Source organism: Ochotona princeps, chromosome 17 (genome assembly GCF_030435755.1).
Source record: "Ochotona princeps isolate mOchPri1 chromosome 17, mOchPri1.hap1, whole genome shotgun sequence".
Lineage (NCBI taxonomy): Eukaryota > Metazoa > Chordata > Mammalia > Lagomorpha > Ochotonidae > Ochotona > Ochotona princeps.
The window spans coordinates 46,605,061-46,619,969 of NC_080848.1; the positions used below are offsets into that span (position 1 = coordinate 46,605,061).

At 44.5% G+C, this 14,909-nt stretch overlaps 1 protein-coding gene across 1 annotated transcript in view; it reads left to right on the plus strand.

Annotated features, from left to right (window-relative positions):
• Nucleotides 1-3,136: 3,136 nt before the first annotated feature.
• SPECC1 (sperm antigen with calponin homology and coiled-coil domains 1) overlaps nucleotides 3,137-14,909 on the plus strand; it is a 299,800-nt gene continuing 288,027 nt past the window's right edge. The window contains exon 1 of the mRNA XM_058676531.1: nucleotides 3,137-3,272. The gene's annotated coding sequence lies outside the window, so the exon portion shown is untranslated. The remainder of the gene's footprint in view (nucleotides 3,273-14,909) is intronic.

The following is a 14,909-nucleotide window of genomic DNA, read 5'->3' on the forward strand; positions in this document are numbered from 1 at the left end:
TTTTAATTGCATTTTCTATGAATAATTGCAAAAGCCTGAAACACAGTCACTGCATTTAGTTGGACTTAAAATAACAGAACATTGACAAGAGGGGTGGAAGCGGACCTCGACTTTGGAGGCGATGAATTCAGAAACTGCTCAGGAGTTGTGAGGAATCTAAGAAACAGAAACACAAGCATTATCCTGATTAGAACCAGGAACTAGGTGAGAGTCCAAACCATAAACCAGGTGGCCAACGGAGGCACTCAGAACAAATATGAGAAAGTCATATTTCCCAGAAAGGGCCACCCAAGTTTATTACCACAATGAGAGGAAGAATGTTAATACCCAAAAAGATTCCTTTGCAGCAATTGGAGTAGGGCGCTTATGCAAACTGGAAGAACACTGAAATAGTACATTTAGAGCACACATTAAAAGAATCAATTTAATTTTAACAAAAATTGCCAGATCGAAGCAATTGATTGAGTCCATTTATTGTGTCTCTGGAAGTATAAGCCTGAAGTGATAATTCTTGTTTTTTTAAGACTTATTTTATTCTTATTGCAAAGTGAGAGAGGAGGAGAGACAGAAAGGAAGATCTTCTGTCCTATGATTCACTCCCCAAATGACCACAATGGTCAGTCTGCACCGATCCGAAGTCAGGAGCCAGGAGCTTCCTTAGGGTCTCCCACCCAAGTGCAGAATCCCAAGGCTTTGGGCCGTCCTCGACTGCTTTCCCAGGCCACAAGCAGGGAGCTGGATGGGAAGTGGGGCCACCAGGACATGAATGGTGCCCCTATGGGATTCCAGAACATACAAGGTGAGGACTTTAGCTGCTAGGCTACTGTGCCGGGCCCAAGAAATAATTCTTGAAGCAGCTAGGTGATTCACTTGCAAAGATAGATAGATCTGACCAGTTTCAGAACCCTACAACAGCATTCAGTTTTAGAAGACCACAAAGGAGTAGTTATGTGTTCCTTGAGAAAATAAGTGTTGCTTGAGGATTTTATACTCAATCAAACTGTGTTTCAGGTTAAAAGTGTAGAGAGTTCTATTTAAGATAATGAGCAGTAACTCTGAATATGCTTTTTAAAATTAAAGATGCTATTTATTTGTAAGAGAGAGAAATCTGCTGGTTTGCTTCACAAATGTCCACAACATCCAGGTCAAACCAGGCTGGTGCCAGGAGCCAGGAACTCCATCCAGGTTTCCTACGTGGGTGGAAATAATCAAAGTCCTTGGACTGTCATCTTTGCTTCCCAGGTGTGTTAGCAGGGAGCTGGGTAGGAAGCAGAGCAAGTGGAAACAGAACCAGCGCTCATGTGGGATGCTAGCATGCCAAGCAGCGGCTTAACTCGCCGTGTCACAGTGCTAGCATCTTTGGATTTGCTTAACGGTGGGGAAAGAGACTAAAGATGTGGGAATCATGGTTACAGAATAGCCTGTACATGTTAGAACCTGTTGGACCATTGAGGCACAAATTGTTAGCCCCAAACCTGATGAAGACAGGAGCAAGTAGGTGCCCTAAAAGATAGTGCAGTTTTATTTTCCTGACAATTTCCCTTTTTCTGGGACACTCCAAACAGTTAGATAGTCACTGTAAAATTTTACCAAGGTGTCCTGATGCACATCCTCTGCCCACATCATTAGGGTCTATGTGACACTCTGCGCACACACACACATACACACATACACACACACCCTGCCAAGTGGAGTGAAGCTTGACTTCAAACCCCCTAAAACACCACGCTCTCCATACCATTTGTTCTGTCTCCCTACAATAAAAGTCCTTTCTGCTTTAACAGGCTGCCTCCTTACCCTCTTAGAACCACAACACAGTGGCTGGTGCTGTGGCACAGTAAGTTAAGCTTCTCCCTGTGGTGCGGGCATTCCATGTGAGTACTGGTTCGTATCCTGGCTGCTCCACTTCCAATCCAGCCCCCTGCTAGTGCCTCTCGGGGAAGCAGTGGTAGATGGTACAAGTGGCTGGTCCCCTGTGACCCACGTGGGAGATCCAGATGAAACTCCTGGCTCCATGCTTCCACCTAGGCCAGTTTAGGCTGTTGCAGCCATCTGGGGGAAGGACAAGCAGATCAGAGCTTTCTGCCTGTCTGCCTCTCTCTCTTTGTGCCTTTCAAATACATACATACATACATACATATATATGTATATATATATTTTAAAATACAATTTACGGGTACAAACAAAGCAATTCACATCTCTGTATCAAGACCCAGCCTTTAGAAAGTTGGATACACAGATGAGCTGCTCTAAATTGTTACAAAGGAAGCGCTGGTTCTCTCCACAGTGGGGGCTGGGCCTGCCTGAAGTCGGGACCCTGGAATTCCAACGGGGTCTCTCACGCAGGTAGCAGGGAGCCATCCTCTGCTGCTCTCCCAGGGAGCCGATTGGGAAGTGGAGCAGCCGGGACTCCGAACCTGCACTCCAAAGAGGGGAAGACAGTGGCTTCAGGGAATTTCACCGTGCCACAGCTGCAGCCTTTGGGATCCCTTTGGTAAGAACACCAATATCACTTAGGAGATGTCCATCCTAGCATCTTATCCTTTTGCAATGGTCCCTGCCCGCAAACACCACGATGCTGGGAACTTGATGGGGGAGGGGAGTCCCAATCCTCGGTGGGTGAAGGCTGCTGTGAGAGAGGAAGTGGTCTAGGCCAGGACATCAAGGTCAAGGTGTTCAGAGGTGCGCCTAGAAATACACAGGTGTGTATAACCTGATGGCACAGGTGACCCCATACAGCCAAGAAGGGGAAGTCTGTAGTGCTTAAACTTGAAGGCATTTTAGCGTCCCTTGCAGAACCCGAGGAAGTGCAGATTGCTGGGCTCCTAGCGTCAGTTCTTAATAGAGTAAAACATAATTGTCTTGGAAGACGAAAAGCCTGCATCTCTGTGGACCACCCCCCAGGAGGATGTGCAAACTACTGTCTCCAACACCACATTTTAGGAACCACTGGAGACGGTGCGGAGAGGGAGCCACCGTTTCCAACACTGATTATTCCAGGCGAAAGGATGAGCCCTTTCTTGAAGGACACAGAAAGGGGGAAAAAAGGACCTTCAAGCCGCGGCAGTGGCCCTAAACTACAACTCCCAAGACGCCCCGCGTCGGCTCGCGCTCGCCCCCTGGAGGCCGCTGGCGGGAGGCGCCGGAGGGACCGCGCCGGGACCTTTCGGAGCATCGGTGAGAACGCCGAGCCGCGGCGGCTGCGGGGTGCGGGGTGCGGGCTGCGGGCTGCGGGAGCGCCGCAGGAGCTGAGCGCCAGCCGAGCGAGGCCGGTGAGTGGCAGCCACGCCGGGCCAACCCCAAGTCCGCCTCAGTCGCGGGGTCGCGTTGAGGGGGTGGGGTGCAGGACTGTCCCTCTGGGAAGATGCGCTGGTGCGGTGGCCGCGGTGACCCCGGGGCTCCCGGTGAGGAGCCGGCTCCCTGGAACCCCGGAGTCCGTGCCGCAGCAGGTGGCTGCCCCCTCCTTTTCCCACCTTTTCCTCATCCCTGTGGGGGTTTGACGTAGGCGCCTCGGACCGAGGGCTTGCGGACCACCGCAGCCTGGTCCCCGGACCTCCGGGGCTCGCTGTGGTGGGACAGGTGCGTGAAGTGGGCCCGGCCGGGGGCTTTTGAGGCTCCTGAGGCTCCGGCGGGCACCTTCCACGGGAGTATAGTGTGTGTTGGCGTCCGAGGGACCCGAGAAGCCTGCGCGTGGTCCTCGGAGCTCTGAACCGCCCCTTTCGCCGGGGCGTGCGGGGCGACCGCGGAGGGGCGCGCGGCTGCGCGTCTGCGGGGCGTGCGCGCGGGGCGCAGCACCTGGGGCGCCCAGGGGGGACCGGGGAGGCTGCAGGTGGGAGTTCCAGGGGCCCTGTCGGGAGCGCCGCTGTTATCCGGCAACCCTTTGACGTCAGAGACGAGTCTGGGTGCTTTTTGGTGTGTTTGAAAGCAAGTTTGAAAGGTTTTGTTCGTGCCAGCTGCATTTGCCAGCACGCAAGTTTATATAATAAGCGGCGACGAACACACACACACACACACACACACACACACACACACACTCACACTCGGGAAAGGTGCTCGTCTTTGCCCTCTACCGGAAGAATTCTGTTGGGCTGGTGGTTGACATGCGTATCCATTCGTCACTGCGGTAGCTGGTGGCAAGAGATAAAATGTTTTGGAACAGCCGTCGCCGCTCGACCTCCTTCGGGACAGGCTTTTGGCTTCAGGAGATTGGGTTATCCGGTTTCCAACCCCGCGTGCTGTTTTCAGCGCTAAGGATGGGGGTGATGGGGGGGAGGCTGTGGGGATGGGTGGGGACTCCAGCTTGTCAATCCTTACAACCTTATCCTGACAGCTTGGCTGGGACATCGGTCCCCAAAACAGAGTTCATTCGGTTGCCCAAGCCAGATCAGATGAGGCTGAGCCTCTTCCACTCAGCGATCTGTTTGACAACTGGTTTTAAGTTGATTTGCTTGGCTCTTCCGTGTGGATAACCTTATAGTCTAGTAAGGAACAACAGGTTCTGTTTCTCACGTTGGTATTTAGTTCCTGTCTTTTCTTGTCCACCCGTGCTGCTGTGAGGATGGTTCAGGTTAAATGGGACGCCTTGGTCTGGGTCATTGGTTTCAGGCAGACATTCCCACTGTATCTTCACTGAGTATCTTCATCAAATGAAGGAAGTTTGTTTCTATGCCTAATTAGTGAGAGTTTAAAAAGTTAGGGTGTATATTGTTTCTCCTCCCCAATGTTCTTGTATAACGTGTATTTATATGTGTTTCCTTCTTAAATATTTCTTAACAAGCTTTACTTGTTTATTTGAAAGGGAGAGGGAGAGTGATGTTTTTTTAACTACTCCTTTTCCCCCATGCTCACTTGATCTTTTTTTTTTCCAGATTTCCTATTTCTTCAAAGTCTATTTAAATGCTTTCTCTTTTTCTAGCAAATAATCAGCGTTATTGGAATGTAATAGATGTTGGTATAGTGAATAAGATATTGTACTGGATGAAAATGACCTGTCTGTGATACGTTTTCATTATCAAGACTCATATTTCCTTTCTGTTGTCCAGACTTACCAAATGGTTGCCCATTTTGTTAAGTCCTGTTAAAGAAGCAACATTTGGATTTTTGATTATCCCTGTGGATTTCTGTTTTCCTGTGTCTAATGTCTGCCCTTGTTCTTTTACTTGAGTTGAATTTTGTTCCAGATTCTTGCTTTTTGAGCGGAAAGCTTGGGTCATTTATTTCATCAGTTAGTGTTTCTGAACAAGGCAAAGATGTTTCTTTCGTTCTTGTCACCTCCCGTTTGGCCTTAGCTGTATGTGTATTTTTTAATTTAAATCTTGATTTGAACAGGGGAAAGCGAGACTCCATCTGCTTTTTTCACTCCGCCGATGACTGCAGCACATGGGGCCTGCCAGGCCGGAGCCAGGAGCCAGGATCTCAACGCAGGACGACCGCGAGGGTGCCAGGACACCAGCGCGTGGTTATCTGCCCCTGCTTGCCAGGGAACACACTGGCAGGAAGCTGGAGTGGAAGCAGAGCTGGGCCAGGTGCTTGGGCTAGGGGCACCCCAAGGGGCATCTTCGCGACTGTCCCACATGTCCACTTCCTTCACTGTCTGTCACTTGAACCTTGACGATGGAACTTTAGTGCTGCTGTTCCTATTGTTATTTCCTTGGCTGGTATTCATTGATTGTTTTACCATTTTATTCCTTCTCCATTCCTGCTTCGAATCCAAGATGCCCTTCTTTGAACCCCTCTCCTTTGCCCTGAAGGGTCTTGCTTAGAAGTTCCTTCGTGGTGATCACGCTCCTGTTTTCACGGTATCTGAAAATGCCTTTGCTTTGCCAACATCTTGAATTCCGGCTTCACTGTGTTTCTCTTTGCCATCAGTTTCAAAGTGATCTTTATGGGTTTTTTTTTTTTTCTTCTAGCATTTGGTAATATACCTGGAAAATTTGAGGGTCTCTATTTTTCCATATTGCTAAAGGAACCATAAACATGAAAAAAGCCAGAAATTAATGGAAAGTCTAATGAGCCGTCAGCCTTTAGGACTGTTCTCTGTACCCCTGGTATATTGGATATAAAATTCTTGGTTTTATTTCTCGATTCGTGTTCTCTGTATCGTCGACTTACGTTTTCTCCTGGGCCTGCTGATTGTGGTAGTTGTGTTAGACTTCTGCTGTGACTTCGGCATGATTTTGGTTTTGTTCTATTTCTGTCAACTATACATATATACTCAAATTCATATGTATGTATATGCACAGGTGTATTTTTTTAAAGATTTATTTTATTTTTGTTGGAAAGTCAGATGTACAGAAAGGAGGAGAGACAGAGAGGAAGATCTTCCGTCCGATGTTTCACTCCCCAAGTGAGCCGCAACGGGCCGGTGCTGCGCCGATCCGAAGCCGGGAACCAGGAACCTCCTCCAGGTCTCCCACACAGGTGCAGGGTCCCAATGCTTTGGGTTGTCCTTGACTGCTTTCCCAGGCCGCAAGCGGGGAGCTGGATGGGAAGTGGAGCTTCCGGGATAAGAACCGGCGCCCATATGGGATCCTGGCTCGTTCAAGGTGAGGACTTTAGCCGCTAGGCCACGGCGCCAGGCCCAAGGTTTATTTTTTAAGGCAGATTTAACACAGAGAGATGGAGAGACAGATCTTGCATACACAAGTTTACTCCCCATATGGCTGTGGCACATATGGGTTGATCCAAAGCCAGTAACCAGGAAGTTTTTTTTGGGTCTTTCACATGATTGCCAGGATCCAAGCGAGCCATCTTTCTCTGTTTTCCAGGTGCATTTGTAGGGCGCTGGTCTGGAACTGGAGCAGCCGGGACTTGAACCAGCACTTATGCAGGATGCTGGCACTGCAGGCAGGGACTTAGCCTGTTAAACCATGGTGGTGGCCCCAACATTTTTGTTTGTAAAAACATGGTGGGAAATGAGTGTTTAGCTGAGTGATCTTTGTTCTTAATTTGAATGCCTGGCTTTGGTTCCCAGCTCCAGATCCTGAGTCCGGCTCCAAGCCTTACAGAGACTTGGAAGCAGTGGATGGCTGTAGCAACTGGGTCCCTGTCACCCATATGGGAGAGCTAGGTTGAATTCTAAAGATTGAGATTGTGGAGGGCCCAGCGCGGTGGCCTAGCGGCTAAAGTCCTCGCCTTGAAAGTGCCGGGATCCCATATGGTTGCCAGTTCTAATCCCGGCAGCCCCGCTTCCCAAAATATTAGTAAAAACAAAACTAAGAAGTAGGAAATAACAAGTGTGGTCAAAGTGTGGAGAAGTTGAGATCCTCGTGCAGTGCTGGAGAAAATGGAAATCAGTGCAGTCTCCCTGAAAAACAGGACGGCAGGCGCCCCAGGAGTCACACATAGGACCTGGCACCTCCGCATATGTTTACATAGGGAAAGTCTACAGTAGCTTGGAAAGGGACAATTCACAAGGTGAAGGGAGATAGCACACGTTCCCTACCTATCTCGGTTGGACAGCCCACACCTCCAGCAACTAAGGGAAGCACCCACTTAGTTACTTGGAGCCACCTGTGAGATAACCAGACTTAGGTGGGCCTTGATTTATAAGAATTGGGATCCATCAGTGCTAAAGGTCACACAGGCTGTTTGGCCAACAAATGGTTGGGATTTTGATACTGAGGTTCTTCAACAGTATAGGATGCTGATGTTGCAGTGGTAGTTTAACTTGATGTGCCGTAGCACTGGCCCTACTCATAAAATCCCTTAATTTTTCACATATATCTAAACATTTTTTTGTGTGTTTGAAGATAATCTGAATGAGTATATATATATATATATATATATATATAAACACAGTATGAATAAAACAAGCAAGAACCTTAACATGATTTAATTCCACTCTCATGTTAGGATCATGGGAAATTTTGGGATTTGACGTTATACATAAGCAATTATTTAGACCCCGCTTCTTTGAAGTTAACCCATTTTATTTTTTTTTTTGAAGCTTTGCAATTTTTCTTTCTCCTTGATGTTCTAAAATGTCACCATTTGTGTAGGAGGAGGATCTGTTTTGTTCTTCCCCTGTTCAGCACTTGGTGGTCCCTTTCATTCCAAAGACTATTGTGTGGCTCACCCACTGGGAAAGTTTCAGACACACCTGTGTCTCTGTTCTATTTTCTTCTTCTGGAATTACTAGTAAATGGGTTTTAAGATTTCTCTCAAGGTAACCTCTTTTGTTTCTCACAATGGATGCTTTCCTCGTGGTTGTTCTGCCTTTATTTTCACAAGCTGCCTTCCAGGAGTTCCTGGCTTGGTTTTCTGGTTCACTTGTCTGGTGTTGATATTTGACCAGTTAACTCTTCAGCCTTTTTTCTTGAGTGCTTTTCAGTGTTGATCAAGATTTTAATTCTCAAAGTCAAGTGGTTGAAATAGGTGGAATTCACAAACCATTCTGTGTTCAGAAGGAGTAAGGAAAGGAACTCTTCATCACTCTCATCTCCCAGCTACTCAGTATCCTCTGTCCACGGTCATTAGTGTCGCATGCATCTTACGAAAATTTCATCATGTGTGAGTCATATTCTTCATATCTCCTTTGCTTTTAAAAAAGTTTATTTCTATCTCCTTGAAAACAGGACAAAGACTGGCAAGGGGAAAGAGAACTCTCCAACCTCACAGAATGTGCTCAGTAAGTGTAAAACATTGCCTTTTAGGGAAGCTTGCTAGGAGCTCAGCATGTAGGTTTTTTTGTTAGGTACTGGTGTATAGGACCTCTGTACACGCCACATTCCGGATTGCCATAAGCAAAGCAGGTGTGCAGCATAAAGAACAGCATGTGATACACTGCCGTTTCTTTTGAAGAGGACTTTATTAGTTTTTTAAAGATTTATTTATTTATTTATTTTTGAAAGGCAGATTTGACAGAGAGAGAAGGAAAGACTGAGAGATGCTCTTAATCTATTGGTTTACTCCCCAAGAGGTCGCAGTGGCCAGAGCTGAGCTGGTCCAAAGCCGGGAGTCAAGAACTTCCTCCAGGTCTCCCACATGGATGCAGGATCCCAAAGACTTGGAACATTACCTGCTGCTTTCCCAGGCTATAAGCAGAGAACTGTATTGGAAGTAGAGCAACTAGGACATGAACCCGTATCCATCTGGGTTGTTGGCACCACAGGGCAGAGAATTAGCCTGGTATGCCACTATTCAGGTTCCTGAAAGGGAACTCTTACTTAGTAGCACAGTATGAAGCTTCCTGAAATCTTAGTTCTCAGATGCCAAGTCTAGGTCAAGCTTGCCTTTAAAAAGAATGTTGATTTGTTTGTATGTACTGGAAAGGCCAAGTGACCAAAAGAGAGACAAAGCCACAGCTTCTCTCTGCTGCTCTGCTCCTAACATGCCTGTAACAGTGAGGGCTGAGGCAGCCCAAAGCCAGCAGTCCAGAACTCCATCCTGGGCTCCCACGTGGGTGTCAGAGGCCCAGACACCTGAGCCATCATCCACTTCCTCTTAGGATGCATTATCACGAAGCTGGACTGGAAGCAGAGCAGTTGGGATGCAGCCAGGCTCTCAGATAAGGGGCTCAGGCTTCCCAAGCTGCAGCTCGACTTGTACTGCATGATCTGCCTCAAATCTGTCACTTCCTCAAACCTGCTATGTTAACTATTTCGTGCAGAATTTGCCTCCTCGAGAGGGCCTGGAGCCTGTCAACTAAGATGCCCTATCCCACCTCAAGGTGCCTGGGTTTGATTCTGGGGTTGGACTCCTGACTGTAGTTTCCTGCTAAGGCATGCCCTGAACGCAGCAGTGTTGGGTAAGGGATTGGATTCCTGCTACCCACAGGGAGCCCTGTGTTGTTTCTTCCTGACTTTGGTCCCCATCTAGCCCTAGCCATTGCCAGCATTTGGGAAATTAAACAGCAGGTGGGCACTCTCTGTATGTCTCTCTGGTTTACAAGTAAATAAAAATAATTAAGTATGGCACTAAGAACCCTGGCATGTATACTAATGACAAAACATGAGGGAACCACTCAACTATTTAAAATTCTTTTTCCCCTTGATTGATCCTTTGTCATTTCAGGGTCATAGGTGGTTCATCAAGCAGTACAGGAGTCTGGTTTCCTTTCCATCTTTTCCACAGAACCGTTCTGGTCACTCCAATTCACATGGCTACTATTTCCCATCCTCTGGCCAAGACTCTGCTTTTGTGACATTTCATGCTTTACTCCTCTTCCACAGTGACGTGAGTTTTTGCTGCATCACTTTGTCTGTTAGCTTTTCATTAGCACAAATGGAAAAAAAAGCCCTCGTGGGAGCTACTTACGAAGGGGTAAGACTTACTTTTGAAAGACCCCCGAAGGGTACTTTTAGGGAGGCCCCTCCCAAGGAACAGCGAGACCACTTGTACGGATGCAAACAGCAAGAGGTTTATTCAGATACACAGGTACCTGGGGCGACAAAGTCTCTTGGAAGACTTGCGCGCCTTAGGTTGGGGTCTAGGGGTTTTTTAGGGTAGGGAGGCAAAAAAGCACAGTACAGAAGTGAGATGCATAGTTACAGGATTCTGATAGGCGAAGTCTAATAATAGCTAAGTTGGCGCTGAATTGGCGCTGAGTTGGCGCTGAGTTGGCTCTCTTTCTTAACGTTTCTTCCCTCTTTTGGGGCCAGATGTTAGACCACAAATGTGTGACAAGCGTGTGACAAGCTAGTCCTGACCTCGCCTGCTTTCTTTTCAGAGATCCTGTTATTTTTAGTTAAAGCCTTGCAAAATGGCATTTCTGCTGTTAAAGTTCATGGTTTTTGGTGAGGGTCTTTCATTCCCCCATTTCTCTTATAACTTAAATGGAATCTTCCATTTAAACTCGTTAAAAATTTTTTAATTCTATCTGTCTAAGCTGATGGTACTGTTGGGTCAGGACTAGTGCTTGAATAACTGATAACCTGCCTTTTATAAACTGAACTAGGTAATTTAAAATACATGGTCCAAACAATAATATTAATAGAAGAATTAATAAGGGTCCTAAAAGAGTTAATATCAGGGTGGTGAATCACGGGGACTTTTGAAACCATGATTCAAATCATCCCTGCTTTTTTTAATGTTTATATAAAAACAATGTTTTCCTTTAAAAACTACACACAGGCCAGAGATGTTTCAGGTGGGGAACTGATACGCCAATGTCATCCTTGTCCCTAGGAAGAGACGTGCTCTGGTGAATCCAAGACATGGCGGAGACCCAGAATACCCTAACTGTCTATTACCCAGTCTAACTTCTTTTATATTTTGCCCCCCAGAAGAAGTGACCTTAACTGCTGTTAGGGGGACAGGGACGTCGTTCGTTCTTAACTGCTTCTTGCTGACAGAGGACGGAGTTTAAGGGCAGCAGTTAGGTACTCCTCTGGGGCGGGGGGGTCAGTCTAAGGGTCCCCGGTAGAATGTAGAAGTCATTGGAGGTGCCTGGTAGAAGTCATTAGAGGTGCCTGGCATATTGTCTGGGCTCTGGGTGTTTCTTTTTGTTGAAGTCTAGATGACAAAACAAAGGCAATTATAATCTTTTTCAATCTAATACATTATGAGTTCAGTTAAAACTACTCAATGAATTTGACAGAACACATGAAAGTCCTTATCATCGTAATTAAAGAAGGGCGGAGTTTGTCTTTAATCAAACCTAGAATGCATGGCAGAATTCTGGTGTGGCCCCCCTCAGGTTGTGAAACCACCGTAGCACTAATGAGGGGCACAAACCCACATCGCTCCATTTTAACAAGGGCCGAGATGACCCTCATTTTAGCTTCCATGCCAAGCAGAGTCCAAAAAGGGCCCTTTCTCATTTCCTCCATGTCTATCTTTTCCGCAGCCCTAACTCCAGGTCTGTCTGTCTGCTGTATGGGGAAGGGAAGGGAAGGGAAGCCCGTGACTATGACTCCCTGAAACAAAGGCCATCCAAGTTCCTTTTATATACTTGGCACAGTTATTCCTTCCCTGAAAATCGGCGAATCTAACAATAGGGAACAGACAAATATTAGATTTTTTTAAAACAATTATACTTTACCAATTGTTGCAAGCCCTAAGAGATTCAGGATGACACACATAACCTAGAATATAAAACACAGCACTGAAGACATTTTATTGCAAGACCTACTAGTCACAGTGTAGATGGCAAAAGATTAAAACAGGTCTTCATTTGCGGTAACTCAGTAGTTTGTAGCATTCCAACAAGAATTTACAGAACTTTACACACTTTAAGGCAGAGACAAGTAATATACTGGTTATAGTCTAACAAGCTATGCACTTGCAATTCAAGAATACAAGAATTTTAAGTAGGAGAGCAAACAGATTCCAAACAGTTTGGCAAGGAAGTCATGAGCTCTGCTTTAGAGTACTCGAGGTGTCCTACCCTAGGAAGGCTTAGTTGTGGTGCTGGTTGAGTAGTCATAGGCCAACTAACTTATAGGCCACTGGTAGTCACTGTATTTCAAGCTCTTCTTATTAATAAGGCTTTTTAGATCCACAAGACACTACTTAGAGAAATCTATGAATATTAATAATATATTTTTCTAGTAACTCTGAAGTTACAGGTCCTGCATGGGAAGTCAGTACACAGTGACTCTAATGAATTTAATAAATTAGCACTCTTATGTGTGACGTCAGTGATCACCTGAGGCTCCGACACACGATGGTTAGGCTGTGGAAGCCTCTTGAATTCACAGCATTCCCAGTATTCTTAGACAAGGCCACACACAAAGTGGAAGTTCTCTCCTCCATTGAGAGAAGAGCACAACCATCTTCCATGGCTGCTTCTTTGCACTGGGGCATGGACCACAGAGGTCCTTCATGGAGGGACACTCTTTGCAGCAGTGTCCTGGCTTTCCACACCTGATATGCTTGCTCTCTTGCTGGCTCTCTTCTGTCAGACCAGAATGCCTTTGGGCTGATTCTGAGGCCACTGAGTGCCACTTAAGTTAGTCAGTCTATGAGTCTGCTGTAAGAACCGTTTCCCATGTTGGAGCATTTTAACATTGCCTGACATCTGAGTTATCATAGCCATGCATTTTACTACTTAGTTTATGAGGATTTGGCATTCTATGGTATTTTGAAACGGTGCCCTTAGCAGTAAATCTATTTGAATGCATATAGAACTATACAACTGAACCGACTTCATAGATCCTGAAAAAACAGAAACAGACATGACTCTTCAAGAGCCCAATTATACATCCATACATTATTTTTAAAAGGATTTAGAACAACACCACAACCAGATAATCATTTAGACATCAGAAGGGAAGGCTTGAGGAATTTACATATGGCCTGTTAGTTCCTATTCCTCTTTCTGGAAGAAAAAGCACCTCTTCTTGTCTTTTTTAATCTGTTATGTGAACTGAGGACCAGGGAGTTTCTTTTGTATAAATTTTCACATTAATCATTCCTGGAGCCTTTCTGACAGAATTGTAACTAATGCTCGCTTTTCACTGACAAGGTTTCTATAAATTATTTTTATAATCAAACTTTTTTACACAACTATCTTTATTAACTAAATATATATTTTTAACAAATATTCTTATGTTTTTGAGACTCCCAGGGGCCCATCTAGGAATTCCAAAATCACAAGAATTTAACAAACAATTAAATTACCTTACTGAGACACAAAATATGTCTTTCTTTGGTCAATCACCAAAGGCAGATATAACCTTAAACACAGGAATTAATGCATAATCACATTACCTCTAAAAACTTAACAAATTCAAAAATTGGAATAACAAAACTTATTAAAATGAAGCTGGATAAACAATTGACAAACCATTAACCGTCCTTTAAACTTGAAACTTCCATTGTCAGATATTCAGGAGCACTTCCATAGATGTGCACTTCACAGGCATTTTGTAAACAGATTCAAATATCAGCATATATTAGACATTAATATTAAATACATAAACAATACTATAATGATATCTTAAAAATTATAGCCAGATTAATATCTGAAATCTCTTAATTTGTACCTCTTTTTTAACATGCTTAAACCTTTAGATATTTTACTTTACCTGTCCCTTTGCATCTTATAATAGCCATACTTCTATAGGATAAGATATTTTAACAATGATGCTCTTTTCAATAATTCTCGTACCATAATCTTCTCACCAAGAACACATTTTCAGACTTGCCACCATCCTTTATTTTACATTCTGAAACATTTAAAACTCCAAACCAAAACATTTTCTAAATAAAAACAGATTAAATTTTAAACACAATTGCTTCAGGCAATCTTCAATTATATATGGTCAATCTATGAAAACATTTTAAAATGCGAACCCACATGGACACCAGAAGTAATTACCTCTTTCCGGCTAATTTGGGAACTTTTCCATTTTTAAGAATCCCAATGGCAAGGACAAAGGCCAGGCTCCAAGCATGCCCCTTCTTTTTTTAGGTCCTGGAGCATCTTTTTATTTTCTGTTTTATTAAAATCAAGGATATATAGAATTCCAGGCTTGGCTATTATCTTAGGAGGTTATCTAAGAATTTACTGAACTTAATTAACAGGTTAGTCATCAATAAAACGCTATTCTCTAACAAGGGATCAAAATTTAATTTTAATTCTATTACTTTAAAGATTAAAAACTTAAAAAAATACACACAATATAAACAATTTTACTATACATCCTTTAAAAATTCATCATTTTCTTATAAAACAAAAATTGCAAGTTAAAACACAAATAATCTCACAACTTAATACAGCTTCATAATTAGAACAACTTGGCCAATAGACATAACCAATCAATATATGCATTAGCAGCTTTTTAGAATTTTAACAAACACTGCTCTAGGTATAAACACTTAGACCAGATCTGATCAGAGCTAGAATAGCACTATAAACCAATAAATAGTTAAACTTCAAGACTAAAGAGCAACAAAAGCAGAGGAAAACATTGCAGAACACTGAAAATTCATCACTGAAGCCAATTGCAATAATACAGCAAAGC